The sequence below is a fragment of the Globicephala melas genome, chromosome 7 (genome assembly GCF_963455315.2).
Source record: "Globicephala melas chromosome 7, mGloMel1.2, whole genome shotgun sequence".
Lineage (NCBI taxonomy): Eukaryota > Metazoa > Chordata > Mammalia > Artiodactyla > Delphinidae > Globicephala > Globicephala melas.
This window is the reverse complement of record NC_083320.1, coordinates 105,764,859-105,782,970: the sequence shown is the minus strand read 5'-3', so window position 1 is coordinate 105,782,970 and position 18,112 is coordinate 105,764,859. Positions and strand designations below refer to the sequence as shown.

Below are 18,112 nucleotides of genomic sequence, written 5' to 3'. Positions count from 1 at the left end.
AATAGAAATGAGAAATTTCTACTCATACAAAATTTTAGTAACTCCATGGTAAGAGTACTACTGTGTTATTCCTGTACACACATCCCATTTTTATTATTAATTTTAATGTATTTATTTATTTTATTGAAGTTTAGTTGATTTACAATGTTGTGCTAGTTTCAGGTGTACAGCAAAGTGATACATATATATATATATATTCTTTTTCAGATTCTTTTCCCATGTAGGTTATTACAAAATATTGAGTATAGTTCCCTGTGCTATACAGTAGGTCCTTGCTGTTTATGTATTTTATATATAGTCCTGTGTATCCCTTAAACCCAAACTCCTAATTTATTCCTCCTCCTCCTTCCCCTTTGGTAACCATAAGTTTGTTTCCTTGTCCCTGAGTCTGTTTCTGTTATGTGAATAGTTCATTTGTTTCAATTTTTTAGATACTAAACACAAATGATATCATATGATATTTTCCTTTCTCTGTCTGACTTACTTCACTTAGTATGATAATCTCTAGGTCCACCCACCACTCTATTTTTTATTTTTTTATTTTTTAAATTTTTTCTAGCTTTCAGAGGAGCTGATATCAGCTCCATGGTTTTAGCGGGGATAAAATGAGAAACTGCACTTAACCTGCTTTGTACTTTGAGCTCTTTGCTAGCTCTTTCTATTAAAATGCATATATACAAGCCTAATCAATGCATTTCTTTTTTTTTAATTTATTTTTTTATACAGCAGGTTCTTATTAGTCATCAATTTTACACACTTCAGTTTATACATGTCAATCCCAATCGCCCAATTCACTGCACAACCACACCCACCCTCCTGCCGCTTTCCCCCCTTGGTGCCCATATATTTGTTCTTTTCATCTATGTCTCAATTTCAGCCCTGCAAACTGCTTAATCTGTACCATTCTAGGTTCCACATATATGAGTTAAAATACGATATTTGTTTTTCTCTTTCTGACTTACTTCACTCCGTATGACAGTTTCTAGATCCATCCATGTCTCAACAAATCACCCAATTTTGTTCCTTTTTATGGCTGAGTAATATTCCATTGTATATATGTACCACATCTTCTTTATCCATTCATCTGTTGATGGACATTTACGTTGCTTCCAACACCTGGCTATTGTAAATAGTGCTGCAATGAATATTGGTGTGTATGTGGCTTTTTGAATTATGGTTTTCTCTGGGTATATGCCCAATAGTGGGATTGCTGGATTATATGGTAATTCTATTTTTAGTATTTTAAGGAACCTCCATACTGTTCTCCACAGTGGCTGTATCAATTTACATTCCCACCAGCAGTGCAAGAGGGTTCCCTTTTCTCCACACCCTCTCCAGCATTTGTTGTTTGTAGATTTTCTTTTTTTGTATTTCTTTTTCTTCTCTGATTGCCATGGCTAGGATTTCCAAAACTATGCTGAATAATAGTGGTAAGAGTGGACATTCTTGTTTTGTTCGTGATCTTAGAGGAAACGCTTTCAGTTTTTCACCATTGAGAATGATGTTTGCTGTGGGTTTGTCATATATGGCCTTTATTATGTTGAGGTAGGTTCCCTCTATGCCCATTTTCTGGAGAGTTTTTATCATAAATGGGTGTTGAATTTTGTCAAAAGCTTTTTCTGCATCTCTTGAGATGATCATATGGTTTTTCTTCTTCAATTTGTTAATACAGTATATCACATTGATTGATTTGCATATATTGAAGAATCCTTGCATCCCTGGGATAAATCCCACTTGATTATGGTGTATGATCCTTTCAATGTGTTGTTGGATTCTGTTTGCTAGTATTTTGTTGAGGATTTTTGCATCTATCTTCATCAGTGATATTGGTCTGTAATTTTCTTTTTTTGTAGTATCTTTGTCTGGTTTTGGTATCAGGGTGATGGTGGCCTCGTAGAATGAATGCGAGAGTGTTCCTTCCTCTGCAATTTTTTGGAAGAGTTTGAGAAGGATGGGTGTTAGCTCTTCTCTAAATGTTTGATAGAATTCACCTGTGAAGCCATCTGGTCCTGGACCTTTGTTTGTTGGAAGATTTTTAATCACAGTTTCAATTTCATTACTTGTGATTGGTCTGTTCATTTTTTCTATTTCTTCCTGGTTCAGTCTTGGAAGGTTATACCTTTCTAAGAATTTGTCCATTTCTTCCAGGTTGTCCATTTTATTGGCATAGAGTTGCTTGTAGCAGTCTCTTAGGATGCTTTGTATTTCTGCGGTGTCTGTTGTAACTTCTCCTTTTTCATTGCTAATTTTATTGATTTGAGTCCTCTCTCTCTTTTTCTTGATGAGTCTCGCTAATGGTTTATCAATTCTGTTTATCTTCTCAAATAACTAGCTTTTAGTTTTATTGATCTTTACTATTGTTTTCTTTGTTTCTATTTCATTTATTTCTGCTCTGATTTTTATGATTTCTTTCCTTCTGCTAACTTTGGGTTTTGTTTGTTCTTCTTTCTCTAGTTCGTTTAGGTGTAAAGTTAAATTGTTTATTTGAGATTTTTCTTGTTTCTTGAGGTAGGCTTGTATTGCTATAAATATCCGTTGTAGAACGCTTTTGCTGCATCCCATAGGTTTTGGATCATCGTGTTTTCATTGTATTTGTCTCTAGGTATTTTTTGATTTCCTCTTTTATTTCTTCAGTGATCTCTTGGTTATTTAGTAATGTAGTGTTTAGCCTCCATGTGTTTGTGTTTTTTACATTTTTTTCCCTGTAAATCTCATAGTGTGGTCAGAAAAGATGCTTGATATGATTTCAGTTTTCTTAAATTTCCTGAGGCTTGATTTGTGACCCAAGATGTGATCTATCCTGGAGAATGTTCCATGTGCACTTGAGAAGAAAGTGTAATCTGCTGGTTTTGGATGAAATTTCATAAACATATCCATTAAATCTATCTCGTGTATTGTGTCATTTAAAGCTTGTGTTTTCTTATTTATTTTCATTTTGGATGATCTGTCCATTGGTGTAAGTGAGGTGTTAAAGTCTGCCACTATTATTGTGTTACTGTCGATTTCCTCTTTCATAGCTGTTAGCAGTTGCCTTATGTATTGAAGTGCTCCTATGTTGGGTGCATATATATTTATAATTGTTATATCTTCTCCTTGGATTGATCTGTTGATCATTATGTAGTGTCCTTCCTTATCTCTTGTGGCATTCTTTATTTTAAAATCTATTTTATCTGATATGAGTATTGCTACTCCAGCTTTTTTTGATTTCCATTTGCATGGAATATATTTTTCCATTGCCTCACTTTCAGTCTGTGAAGTAGGTCTCTTGTAGACGGGATATATATGGGCTTGTTTTTTTATCCATTCAGCAAGCCTGTGTCTTTTGGTTGGAGCATTTAATCCATTCCTGTTTAAGGTAATTATCGATATGTATGTTCTTATGGCAATTTTCTTAATTGTTTTGGGTTTGTTTCTGTAGGTTCTTTTCTTCTCTTGTGTTTCCCTCTTAGAGAAGTTCCTTTATCATTTGTTGTAGAGCTGGTTAGGTGGTGCTTAATTCTCTTAGCTTTTGCTTGTTTGTAAAGCTTTCGATTTCTCCATCGAATCTGAATGAGGTCCTGCGGGTAGAGTAATCTTGGTTGTAAGCTCTTCCCTTTCATCACTTTAAGTATATCATGCCACTCCCTTCTGGCTTTTAGAGTTTCTGCTGAGAAATCAGCTGTTAACCTTATGGGAGTTCCCTTGTATGTTGTCATTTTTTCCTTGCTGCTTTCAATAAATTTTCTTTGTCTCTAATTTTTGCCAATTTGATTTCTATGTGTCTTGGCATGTTTCTCCTTGGGTTTATCCTGTATGTGACTGTCTGTGCTTTCTGGACCTGGGTGGCTATTTCCTTTCCCATGTTAGGGAAATTTTTGTCTGTAGTCCCTTCAAATATTTTCTCGGGTCCTTTCTGTCTCTCTTCTCCTTCTGGGACCCCTATAATGCGAATGTTGTTATATTTAATGTTGTCCCCAAAGGTCTCTTAGGCAGTCTTCATTTCTTTTCATTCTTTTTTTTTATTCTGTTCCACAGCAGTGAATTCCACCATTCTGTCTTCCAGGTCACTTATCTGTTCTTCTGCCTCAGTTATTCTGCCATTGATTCCTTCTAGTGTAGTTTTCATTTCAGTTAGTTTATTGTTCATCTCTGTTTGTTTGTTCTTTAATTATTCTAGGTCTTTGTTAAACATTTCTTGTATCTTCTCGATCTTTGCTTCCATTCTTTTTCCAAGGTCCTGGATCATCTTCCCTATCATTATTCTGAATTCTTTTTCTGGAAGGTTGCCTATCTCCACCTCATTTAGTTATTTTTCTGGGGTTTTATCTTGTTCTTTCGTCTGGTACATAGCCCTGTGCCTTTTCATCTTGTCTGTCTTTCTGTGAATGTGGTTTTCCTTCCGCAGGCTGCAGGATTGTAGTTCTTCTTGCTTCTCAATGCATTTCCAACCAAGTTGTCATTTACTTGCCATGCAGTCTTAATTTGGATGTTTGGTGGTCATCTGGGTGGATCTTTTCAAGTCCAAAGAGATAGAGCAATAGGAGAATGAGAAAGACTGAGGGGTAAAGGCCTTGGCCTCAGTGTGCTCCTTCACAGCCAGAGAACTGGTCTCTACCAGATCCTGCAGGCAGCATCAGCTGCCACTTAAGGGGCTACTTGAATCTACATGTTTAGTTTTTAAATTGAGCTTCTTATCCTCAAAACAATCCTTCAAGTTATCTTCATCGTAACATGTGGAAACTGAGGCTGGTAAAGGTTAAGTAATTTAGCTATGAAGTAGAAGATCCAAGAAAACAAATCTCAAACTGACTGCAATCCCTTGCTTTGAAGCATGGTAGCATGCTTATCCCTTACTCCATCTCACATAGGGACAGGTTTAAAAATAAAAAAAAAAACAAAAACAGAGTTCTCTTCTTTATCAGAGAGAGTATCTCAAACAACTTAAGTGATTGTACGTGTAACGACAATTTTCTTCTTCCTCTGGGCATTTTTCAAATCATGATTTCCTGTTTTAAAAAATGCTTCTATTTTTATCCAGTACCATTTATTTTTCAAAAGGGCACTAAAAATGACTCTGCACAAAATACTGTGATTCCCTGCTGCAATTAGTTACATTGTCAAGCCAGAGGCCCACATTTTATGTTAAGTCACAGTGGGCAACTTGGCTGAACTTTGCACAGTACCACAGTTTTTGAAAAATTGAGAGCAAATTAAAGTTGCTTATTCCAAACCACAGCTTGTTTGCCCTCATTTGGAAAAAATAAATTGGACCTAGGTACAAAATCTTGAGTTAATAATATTCTTAAATTTTGCTCCCTGCATTATTTTTCCCCTCCCATCTCTTACTCGCTTTTTCTTTAAAAAATTTTGTGTTTTGATGTGGACCATTTTTAAAGTCTTTGTTGACTTTGTTACAATATTGCTTCTGTTCTGTGTTTTGGTTTTTTGGCTGCGAGGCATGTGGGAACCTAGCTCCCCAGCCAGAGATTGAACCTGCACCCCCTGCATTGAAAGGGGGAGTGTTAACCACTGGACCACCAGGAAAGTCCCTTATTCTCTTTTATATCACCCCATTCCCTACTCCATTCTACACAAACAATCATTCATACGTGATTGAAGAGTATATTTTATTATATTTATTCTTGCTAAATTAAAAAAAAATTAACATTTTCTTAAACTATGTGTGCATATTTTAAACAGGTTTTGTAAATGAAATTACATTATTTACAAATGGACAAGCTACAGCCCAAGCCAGACCCAGCCTGCTGCCTGTTTTTGTAAATGATGTTTTATTGGATCAAGGCCATAACCATTTGCTTGGGTCGCATCCATGGGGCTCTGTCTCATGCTGCAGTAACAGTGTTGAGCAATGGCAAAAGAGACCCTCTGGCTCACAAAGCCAGAAATAGTTACTTTCAGGCCATTTACAGAACAAGTTTGCTGCCCCCTGCTCTAGGGTATTCACTGACACTATTTTATCCACCTACTCTCAGTGAGGGGTGTTGAGCCTCCCATATGCTCCCTAGAGCCCTAAAAAGAACTAAACTAAGCATTTTCAGGAGTATCCCTCCAGGGACCTGAGTGAGAATTTCCAGAACAGGAATCCAAGGTCGCAATGGGGTGGGCATCCCCAGCAGCTGGCTCTCTATCACAGCCAGCCAGCCTGCCCTGCCAATGCCACCCATCCACTCCACCAGTGGCTTTGCTCAGTGGTCAGCTTCTTGCCAGCGTAATAGATATTAAGTGACACTTTGTTGTTTAAATTTGCATTAGTAATTCTTAAAAAAATTGCACTCCTCTTCTCATGCTTTTTATGCTTTTTTGAGTTTTTTCTTCTGAAAGTGACTGTGATCTGTATTTGTCCTATTTCTCTTGGAGTGATTGTCCTTTTAGTCATTAATTTTGATGTGCAAGATTTCTTACATATTTTAACAACAATCCCTTACTGAATTGGAATACTTCAAACCACTTCTGCTGTCCTGTCCTTCATCTGTATATTTTGCCCATTGTGCCCAATGTTAAAAATATCATTTTTTGAAGGATTAATGCTGAATTAATGGAGCTATCATTATTGTTGTAATATTATTGTAGTGAATGCTATATATAAAATCATATATAATCACTTTGTATGTGTTTTTATGTTATGTATAATGTTATAAAATATATATTTATATATAATATATATTATGCTATATATAATATATTCTGGTATATGTTACATAATATATTATTTTATTATATTATTGTTATAAAGTTACAGTTAAAACTAAATTATTCTCAGTAAATCTTTTAAAATATGCTTTTATTTTCAAATAATATAGATTTGTCACTGGTTTAATAATGTTACATATAATACACACTATTATATATAATATATAGTTATATATATTACATATAATTTTATTATATTATTGTTATAAAGTTATAACTAAATTATTCTAAGTAAATTTTTTAAAATATGCTTTCATTTTCAAATGATATAGATTTGTTACTGGTTTAATAATGCTATATATAACATATATTGTTATGTATAATACACAGTCATATATGTTACATTATATATGTTATATATTATTTTATTATTGTTATAAAGTTATAGCTAAATATTCTAAGTAAATTTTTTAAATTATGTTTTTATTTTCAAATCATATAGATTTGTCACTGGTTTAATAATTGGATGTAAACTACTTCCAAATATTTGAAATTACTTGCCAGCCTCTAAAGAAAGCATATACAGGGCCACTGTGTGCATCCTTGTCAAATGACCACATGTTCTAAACGAGAGAAACCAGGCCCCATCGAGTTATGTGAAGAGATGCACCTGTATCAGTGGACCTGGTTTAAATCTGTAACATGAGCAATTTGGGTTTCATTAATGTATATGACGGCTGGTTGCTCCTCTCTGTGTCCCTCATGGCTGGCTGGATCATTTGGGGACAGCGTGAAGAGCGTGCTCATGTACCAAGTGTTGGAAAGGCTCAGTAGCCCAGAGAGAACAAAAAGGGTGGGGGGATTGGAGGCAATTGGAAATGATGTTGCAACAGCTGTGTCCTGGAAACCATAAAGGGACCTGGACGTGCCCGCAGACACAGGGTGAGAGGCCAGACCATTTGCAGTGAACAGGCACAAAGCTATAGCCAGAGATAACTGGGGCCAAGGTTGATTAGGCCACTTATGACCCGGAGCTGGTGGCCAGCAGTGAGGCCAGCTCCACACAGGGGCCTGCTGGGCCTCATTTCTGTTCCTTGCTGAAGTCTGCACAGGGCGGAGGTTTGGCAGCCCCTCATTCCCCGCCCCCATCTGCTCCCTCCCCACTGCCCTTCCTTTCCAAGGTCCAGATCAACCATCTGCTGGAGAGTCAAACCCCAGATCTGACACTCAGAATGCTTAACAGGGAATGATTTAAAAACAAGTGTTTCAAATTTCATAAACTGGCTATGGACTAGGGAAAAGAAACCATTAGTGTAAAATGTGGATTCCACAAGTCCAATCGGGACCAGAGTTTCAGAGACATCTTTTTTTCTTTTTTGGTCATGCTGGCTGAGTGAAATCCCACTCACATTCATCCTTAAAGAATATCCTGCTATTCAAACCTTTCCTTCATTCAACGAATTTCTGTTGAGCACATATTATGGGCCCACACAGCCTTGGATGCTTGGGATACATACGGAACAAAAGAGACAAAGATCCCTGACCTGGAAAATCCTATCTCTTGGTCAGTGGAGACAGACAATAAATAATGGACATAATAAACATGCAGGATAAACCATGGGTTACAGGTTGAATTGTGTCTGCACCACTTCACCCCCCCAAAAAAAAACAGAGCAGAAAATATATGTGGAACACTCAGTATCTGTGAATATGACCTTCTGAAATAGGGTCTTTGCAGACTTGATTTAATTAAATTAAGGGAAGGTCGTAGAGGGGGAGCTTTACTCCACTATGACTGGTATCCTTATAAAAAGAGGTAAATTTGGAAACACATACAGAGACACACAGGAGCAATGTCATGTGATGACACAGAGGCACATAGACACACAGAAAATGACCATGTGAAGCTAGAGAAAAAGACTGGAGTTTTGACCCACAAGCCGAGGAAGGCCTGGGGCTGCCAGAAATCAGAAGTGGCAGGGAGGCTCCTCCCCTAGAGATTTCAGAGGAAACAAGGCTGCTGACCCCTTGATTTCAAACTTTTAGCCTCCAGAACTGTAAGACAATACATTTCTATGGTTTTAAGCCACCCAGTTTTGGGTAATTTGTTATGGCATCCCTAGGGAACTAATACACAATGCATGCCTGAAAATGATAAATGCTAGGAAACAAAGAAAAAATAGAGCAAGACAAGGAAGAGAAGGGGTGCTGGGGGAAGTGAGAGATGAGGTGGGATACTAAATAAGGTGGATCAGTTAGGACTCCTTGTGATCATAACATCTGACCAGAGTCGAGGGTGGTATCCCAGAGAATACCTAAGGGAAGAATACGCAGGTACAGGAGCTGATAGACAAAAGCCCAGCGAATTGTAGCTGGGGGGAGACTAACAAAGTGAGGGTGAAGGGCATGGACCATGAGGTCCATGGGATCAGGGCTAGGTCATGAGGGCTTGTTGGTCACTATAGGGTCTGGGCTTTTACTATGAGTAAGATAGGAGCCAATTGTTGGAGGTTGTGAGGGGGAACATGGTCTACTTTATATTTCAAGGCAGTTGCCAACTGCTCTATTGGGCATAGACTACCTGTGGCCAAGTGTAGTTCAAGGATATCATGTAAGGTACTACAATGATGGCTTGAACCAGAGTGACATACAAGGGGCTTGTGAGAAGAGGCAAGATTCTGGACACATGTTGAAGGGAAAGCCAATGTGATTGCCTAACAGATAGCACTGGGCATATAGAAGAAAGAGAGTAGTTGGGGGATTCCGAGGTTTTTGGTTTGACAACTGGAAGAGTAGAATTGAGATCAACTGAGATGATCTAAAAGCTTACAGGTGGAGTTCAGTTTTGACATTTTAGACACCTGAGATGTCCATTACACATCACTATCAGTCTGGGTTCCCACAAGAAGCAGATGGCACTCTGAAACACATGGAGGATGTAATAAAGGGGCTGTCCTTTCAGTGTGGGGAGGGAAACCCACACAGGATAGTGGAGAGGTGAGGATCTCAGGCTCAAAGGGCAGCATCAGGGGAAGAAGAGGGCAAGGGGGACAGCCTTCTCTCAGGACAAGCAACCAACTGTAGTAGCAAAGGGCAGGGATGGAATGTAGACCACACTCTCCCCCAGCCCTTGTATCTCCTCCACATGCTTTCCATGCGCAGAACTCAACAGAAGCTGGAGACAAAGAACAGCAGCTGATAAAGTCTGGGTTACCAGGGCCAGAGCAGGCAGTGTGGAGTGTGGGTCTCCAGGGCCAACAAGTGTCTCACTCAGTACTTCAGGTACTTTTCATGGCAATGAAAGAACATCACTGATTCCACATCACACATCATCTAACTGATCCCAGGAAGGTCCATGACTGAAGCTACCCAATGGCTGCAACCTGAAAGCATCCCAAGGAAGAGAATTTTATAATTGCCCTATGTCACAAATTAGCAGTGTATTCTTTGTGTCTCTTCACATAACCTATGTTAAAATTCATCCATGATTCTGCATAGCTTCAAAAAAGTTCGAAGTTTTAGTATAGCCCTGCATACCTTTTTGGCCTAATCTCTCCAGTTTCTCCCTTTTTTTCACTAGTCATATCAAATAACTGTCCATTATCTGACTGGAAAGATTTTTTTATACCTTCCAGGCCCTCAAATGCTGTTTTTTTTCCTTCCTGGAAGTCCTTGATATCTTTTCCACCTGAATCCCACCTCAATATCCCAAGTAGGCATTGCTTTCTCAAAGTTTTCATTGTGATCACTCTCCCCGGGAGAGAAGGCAGGACCACCAGTGCAAGTTCACTGGCAGCCAGTGGGCTGGGAGGAGTCTGCCCAAACTCCACTCTGTGTGCTTATGAACTGGGGATTTTTTAGTTTTCAAATGGGTTCAAGGTTCAAACCCTCTGTGGCAGGCCAGTCTGTTTAGGTGTTATCCCTCTGTGATCTCTAACACTTTCTGATGGTCTATGTCAGCTAACCTATTACACTGGCATATTTGGAAATGTATTTGTCTATCTCTTCACCTTGACTGTAAACTCATGTGAACTTTCCCCACATGGTCTTCACCTTGTTCTCCTGTACAGATTTCTGCATCAAAGGCACCCAGGACCTCTTTGTTGAGTGAATGTATAAATGTTGAGTCTGTATCCCTTTGCTCTGTATCCAGTTCTTTAGTTAGCTCCCTTCAAATAACGTAATCCCATTTTTTTATATATTCTGTCCTTTGGAATAACTGAGGATGATCTCAGCCTTCTCTCTCCCAGGTAACATCTGCTGAACTACCTTCAAATATTATTTCCTCCAATGTCAGGACACCAAGGAAATTATGCAATGCTGGTAAAATTTATTTTCTTTCTCTCCCTCCCTCCCTCCCTTCCTTCCTTTCCTCCTTCCTTCCTTTCTTCCTTCCTTCTTTTCTTTCTTTTTTTTTTATTCCTCATATGAATTGGGTTTGACTGTAATTGGGAGATTTCACTGTCTGTTCATAAAATGTCATATTTCTTCTGTTTATTTCAAAATAATTCATTTCAGTGATGAACCAGAGTCATTCTTCTTCCAATATAGTAAAGCAAGAGAGTTATATACATTCATACCTAGAAATCGAATCTCTTTTGCTGAATATCAACAACATTTATAATGTGATATGACTTGGATAATTGTATTTACAAATGTTTAAAATTATTTATTGGGAATATTCAGATATTAGAGGGTTAAAATTTTACAAGTTTTGTGTCTATTTTCAACACTATAAAAAGTTATTGATTTAACAGTAAACATGACCTTATATTATGCATCTGGATATATCAAGAATTTTTCTTCTGAATAAAAGATTGAGTTAATGCTATTAACTTATAAATACTAATTAACACTTGTTCTATATTTATTTTGCTTCAGGAAAAAAAGAGATGTTAGTATTATGAGATGAAATAAAAGAAAATAATACATATTGTTTTTTGCCATATAAATCTGGTTCATCCCCTTTGAATCAGCCAGGTAATCTATGTTCATTACCACTTTTAACTTGAAAAAATAATCTATGGAAAACACCTAATTTCAGAGTAGTGGTTAATATTAAGATTTTAATAAGACCAGAAATTCTAGTTTCTCAATAATGACTAAACTCCAGATTTTAATAACATCAAGACACTTCATACCAAAGGACAGCATCTGTTCTTCAGGCTGAATACAATTATCGTTCATATTAATAATTACACTTGCCCATTAGTAATTTGTTAAGTCAGATTTCCCCCAAGACATCTATTTCTGTCAACATCAACATTTGCCAAAATATATGGTTTTCATAAGCAGTAACAATGAGACAACTTTCCTTAGGAGGATTCTGACTCTTTTTAAGAAAAGGGAAATAATAAATTATCAGTAACATATTTGAAAAAAATTTTAAAGACCAAAATCATGTAATGGTAATAAGGCCAGGAAGAAGGGGACCTGAGTTTTATTCCTTGCTTTGCTTGTAACAAGCCTCATGATGTCGGCTGAGTTATTCCCCTTTCACTGCAGTTCTCTTAGTAAAACAGAACATTTGGGCTACAATCCTGTGGTCTTTTTGTTTTAAAATTGGAAAAGAGACAAAGCTTAAAAGATCAATTTAGTGTGATCTCAAGTATCCCTAATAAAAGAATAATCACTTAATAGTTGGATTTGCTGCCTTTATAAATGTGTAAATCATGGTGGAGTAGACTATATACAGATATGTTATACTTATATATGTTATTAATGACTATATTAATTATTAGATATAATATGATCTAATGGAATGGGCATCTGTTATTACACCTTTATTCCTGTTTTAATGAAGAAGTAGTTTCAGAGATGTGGATATTGTACAAGGAATTTCTGTGTCTCTTCTAGAAGCACACGTACCTTGACTGAGTTTTTTCTCTCATCACATATATTTTTGATTAGTTAATATACAATGAAGCAGTTATTTGCAAGGCTGGGATATGCCTGATTTTAAGGTTAGGATTCTTGATCCAATACGTGTCCTGTGGGGTCAGTGTGGTTAAATCTGTCAGTTGAGGCTTCAGGTGACACATGAGAAGAAAGGATTATTTGAAACTACCTCACCCTCTCCTCCCTAATGGAGCTTTCAATGTTGGTTACCACCCACACTTGTTAACTCATAAAAATGGTTCTTGTTAGACTCCTCCAACTACCCTTGAAGTTTGCTCATAAAGATCACTGCTCTCAATTGTGAGCTCAGATCCTACTGTTCAGACCCCCAAAGCAAGAAATTCTTTAAATAACATACACATTGCGGGACAAAGGAAGAGAAAGCTCACGCTTCTCTTAAATAAAAGGTATTTAAGAGAAGTAATCTAGCAAAATATACAAAGGTTGTCATTTTTAATTCAAGCATGCAGGTTTTACATTTTCTTTTCTCTTGGGAGAGAGGCGTTGATTTGAAGGCCCTACAAATAGGCAAGCCAGTTGGTACTTTTTTCTAATTTTCCAGACACAAAAAACTCATTGAGGTTAAAAGACGTGTTTAAAAGCAGCACAGGAGGCAGAAGGGAAGCTTGGTATTTTTAGGCCATGTGCTGAGGGCAGCTCAGTCTCAAGTACCTTAATCCTCATGTCCTTTAGATGAATCCACTGTCATTTATATATTTAGAATAACAATCCCATGACCCTACAAGGTGTTTTGGAATTTATTAGCAATCTGATGACAAATGTCCTGCCAGTTCTGAAGATGTAGACCTCTGTCCGGTCCAGTAAATACAAACAAAACTAAACAAGACAAAACAAAACAAAAACAGGCTCTCTAGATGCAAGAGCTTTTTCTCCCCTGTTTAATCTGAGTTAATCATGTGGATAAGTGCATGTTAAGGAAGATTACCCAGGAAGTTTGTGATGATCCTTCATACTCTTTTATACATAGATTATCTTCTATCAAACTCTTAATAGCTTTCAAGGTAAATATGATAACCCTAATACTGGAGCTATAGGCTCAGGGTAGTTCAGTGACCTGTCCAGGGTCAAGGGACCAGGCAATTTCAGAGCAGATGTTTGAAGACACCTCTAAACTCTATGGCCTCTACTCCTCACAGGGTTAGAAATGACTCCTGGAGTTATTCTGACTAACAAGGTCCAGGAGAAGACTTTCTGAAGGTTTTAAACAATGTAAAGTATTCAGGATGTTATACACTTTAATGGTTTATTGTGATTCCCTCCACTGGAATATAAACTCCATAGGTCAGAAATTTCTGTTTTGTTTACTCCAGCACCTAAAAGAATGCCTGACCCAGGAATCCAGCTAGTATTTATTTTTTGCATAAGCAACAGAAATTAAAATTAGAAATAGCAATCTAATTTTCTAGAGAATGCATATGATTGGAGTGTGCATTTCCTAAACATTCTGGTTAATTTCAGTTTGACTGTGGTATGGAAGGAAACATTGAAGAACTCATGAAGGGTTTAATCTTCAAAATACTAAAATCCCATTATACATGGTCTTGGGGTCAGTTATCTAGGCCAGACTTAAGACATCCAGATTTAAATCCCTTAGGTCATGATTAATCCCATACTTCATGACAGCAGAATGTCCAAAGCATGACAGATGCCACCCTTTAATTCTGGCTAGTGTTGAAATAATTTTCTCTCTTTCCTTTCTTTTATAAATAGATTTTTCAATGACATTGTTTAATTTTAAGAATCAGTCTTGGTCTTGTTAGAAGATTTGATTTTTAAACTTCTCCAAGGATCACTGGAACCACTGATTTAGCTGATTCATAAACCTCTTTACCATTGTTTTCTTTACCTTCCAGATTCCCTGTTTTCCACACTGGTCAATGATAATCCTTTCAGCAATTCTTTTCAAAAGGAAGGCTGCCAAGAAGTCTTTTGTGTATGTGGTTCCCCTGCCCCAAAAATATACCCCTCCCCTTTCCTCCGTTAAAAATCAGCCCAGAAGGTTAGATATCAGGAAAATAGTGAGATCAGAACACTTTGCATCCCACTACATGATTTTCTCATTTCTGTGCCCATCCTCACTCCCTGAGCAGATATTCAGTGACCTTCTCCACCTCCATAATAAACCATAATCTCAGAAGATGATCCACCATTGATGAGGCATACTTTCAGGTGCTGAGTCAATGTTTCCTCATTCTCTGCATTAGTTGCATTTAACCTTAACCCATTTTATGAAACAAAATATTATTCCCTATAAAATGAAATTCATGCATTAGAGAACTAATGAAACTAAGCAGGACCCTGGAGGGGCTCCTGGGTACAGGAGTCTTTCTGTTCAGCCTCCATGACCTTCCCTGAGTTCCAAAGGGCAGGTTCTAACAGTTGCTAATCAGGGAAGGGAGGGGATGCAGAGACAAGGGAGGAGCAGCCAAGAAACAATAGTGCAGCCTTGGGGCAGGGTCCTGGTTCCACCACCAGGCGCACACATAACAATATCTTTAAGCCCTTTTATGGAATTAAAACCCAACAAATGGAAGATGTCAGCATTCTCCATACCAGAGAAGACCACCTGAGGCCAGACTAAAGGAACCAGAGAAGCTCATCAAGATTACCTGAGACCAGATTAAAGGAGTGCAGGCCCTGCACACACCCTAATCTTATCAGCAAACTTGCCCCTGAACCATTGCTATAAAACTGTTCACCAAACTCCCCTGGGTTGGGACACATAGATTTCGAGGGCAGAAGCCCGCTGTGTCTCCATTTGCCTGGCAAAGCAATAAAGCTATTCTTTTCTACTTCACCCAAAACTCCGTATCCAAGATTCTATCTGGCCCCAGCGTACAGGGAGACTGAGCTTTCAGCATCACTAGTAGGGAAAGACTGACTTTAAGCACTGTCAACTCAAATTGGGCAATTCATTTAACGATTGCTTGTTGGGAACTCACTACAGGTCAAACACCTCAATAACAGCCACGGACATAAAAGTACATGAACCTCAGACTTCACACCAAGGAGAACCCTGGTTGGGCCGCTCACCACTTTGTATTTGATAAATGCTGATGATGACAGCCCACCACCTGTACCTCGCTCCCATCCCTTATATCCCAAATTGATTTTACTGCTTCAAAAATGTACAGTTCCATGAAAGCTTCTCCTACTGCTCCTCTTATCCATAATGGGACACATGTACTTGGATAAATTTTGATTTATTATCTAACCCTGTCCTGCAGATCACTTAAGGAAAACACTAATCTAAATTTCTAAATTTAAGCTTTGGAATCACACTGATCTTTGTTCAAATTCAGGCTCTCCTACTTTGAGTTGAGAATCCTTCATCATTCTACTGAAAGACTCTGAGCCTCCACTCATAGAGTTATGCAGGAAAGATAATATTTATTGCGATATGGTTATATGAGATACAAAGAGAGGACGGTCCTGGTTGTGAAACACAGGGGCTGGTAAAACACAGCAGTCTCTTTCCTGTACCTTTTATTTGCTTCTTCCAGATCCCTATTCTCTCGCTTACATTGTGTTTGACGAACTTCGGAGCAGAGAGAATAGTGGTAGCAGGAAGAGAGAAGCTATTATTATACTGAGTGTCCCAAGAAATCTGGTGAAACTGGTGCTTTCATTTCTTCTTCTGCTACCTCTGCCCCTAAGCATCAGGCCCCAAACTCCTGGTTCTCATTTCTTCCTTCTCCAAAGACAATGTTTTTTTGGATGAAAATGACACTTCCAGCTGAGGGAGGATATATGACCCAGGAGCACACAACACATTAAGTTTGTACTGCATTTTCATTAATTTTGCCAGGTAAATGCCAGAGAGATTGTACTATCTCTTGAGAGGAAGGCAAAAAAAATAAAATAAAAAAGTGAAATGATTGAAATTTGACTTTACAGGAGGACCCTGGTGGTTCTGAAAGGACATGGTGCTTGTTTAATTCAACACTTCCATATGTGAAATACGGCAAACGTGGGACAGACTCCAGAGAAATTGAAAAGATCATCCCACTAATAAAATTTAACAGGACCAGCATGAAGAGAGCTCTGCCCTCATGTTGGAATACTTAACCACTGTTTCTCACAATGAGTTTAACAGAAAGTATGGAGCTTGATGTTTGACCTACTAAGGGCTCTGTTGCAAAAGCAAAAGACACATCAATGATACACACATGTACATACACAGTATAAGCATCACCTACAAACATACTTATAACTATATTTCTACATACAAACACTCATGTGGGTGTGTGCAGGTATGGATACATATAATTATATATTTGGGTTTACAAGTTTTCATATGCATTTATGTAGATTTATATTCATATATAAACAACTTGCATAAATATGCATATTATTTGTAAATATTTAGTTTGTGCTTGTGTATTTAAATGTACATATATGCATATGTATGCTAACATGTCTCTAAACATAATATACAGCTAAGAAATAGATACATGCATATGTAAATTAATGTGTGAATGACACATGCACAGAGAAACATAAGACTGTATATTCCATATTACTAGATCTCAAAGTATGGTCCTGGATTAGTACAATCAGTATCATCTGGGAATTTGTTAAAACCTCTAATTCTCAGAGCACACCCAGACCAACTGAATCAGAAACTCTGAGATCCAGAGTTTTAACAAGTCCTCCAGGGGATTTTGATTTACACTTTAGAATGAAAATGACCCTTCTATACAATATACTGTGAATGTACTTTGCACGTATTTTATTTCCAGGAGTATACACATATGTCCTCATGCAAATAAATAAATAAAACAGATACTTGATTTGATTCGTAAATGTAAAACAACTGCCCCTTAGTTAGGGGTAGATCCACAGTGGGTGAATTAACCCATTGGCATGCAGAGGGCCCTGCTCACACTCTCTTTCCCAGAACAGCACTTCTAGAACCCAGGCAGTGATTCAGGAGGGCTAAACTCACACCCCTTGTCTGGGTGGAAAGGACCAAGACCTGGAGCAAGGCATCTTAGGAGGGTACACATGTGCCAGGTTTGGAACCCTCACTCCATCTCACTGTTAAACTATAAGTGATGCGGTTTATACAGACACTGCCCCTGTAGTGTGGTTTAGGGCCAATCTTGCATTAACTTGGGTAGATGAATGAAGTACCTTCTGAGCAGTACTTTGGCCTACAGTTTTGTGTTTGCTCTGCCTGGTTCCACAAGAGATGGAATGAAAACAAAAGGGTATGAGGAAAACCCCAAAGAGCAGAAGGCTGCATATCAAGAAACTTTTATTCACTTCTGGCTCTGCCAATGCTAGTCTGATAATCAAACATTTATTAAGAGACTTGTATATGCCCAACACTCACTAAGATTCTATGGAAGTTTCCAGATCAATGCAAGGATTTGCCCTTGCCCTGTGGGTGCTTACAGTCTAGGGGCTGGCAATATGCATGTGTAGGATGAAATTGAATAAGGTCTCTGAGAACAGCCTCAAGTTGGACTGAAAAATGCTACATTCTAAGTAGCAGAGTCAATTGTGAACGGTGAAAATTTTGGTGAGAAAGGTGGTGTTTCAACTAGAATTGGAAGAG

General features: G+C 38.0%; 1 protein-coding gene across 1 annotated transcript in view; it reads right to left on the bottom strand.

Moving 5' to 3' along the window:
* CNTNAP5 (contactin associated protein family member 5) overlaps positions 1-18,112 on the bottom strand; it is an 886,651-nt gene that overhangs the window by 716,127 nt on the left and 152,412 nt on the right. The gene's annotated exons all lie outside the window — the stretch shown is intronic.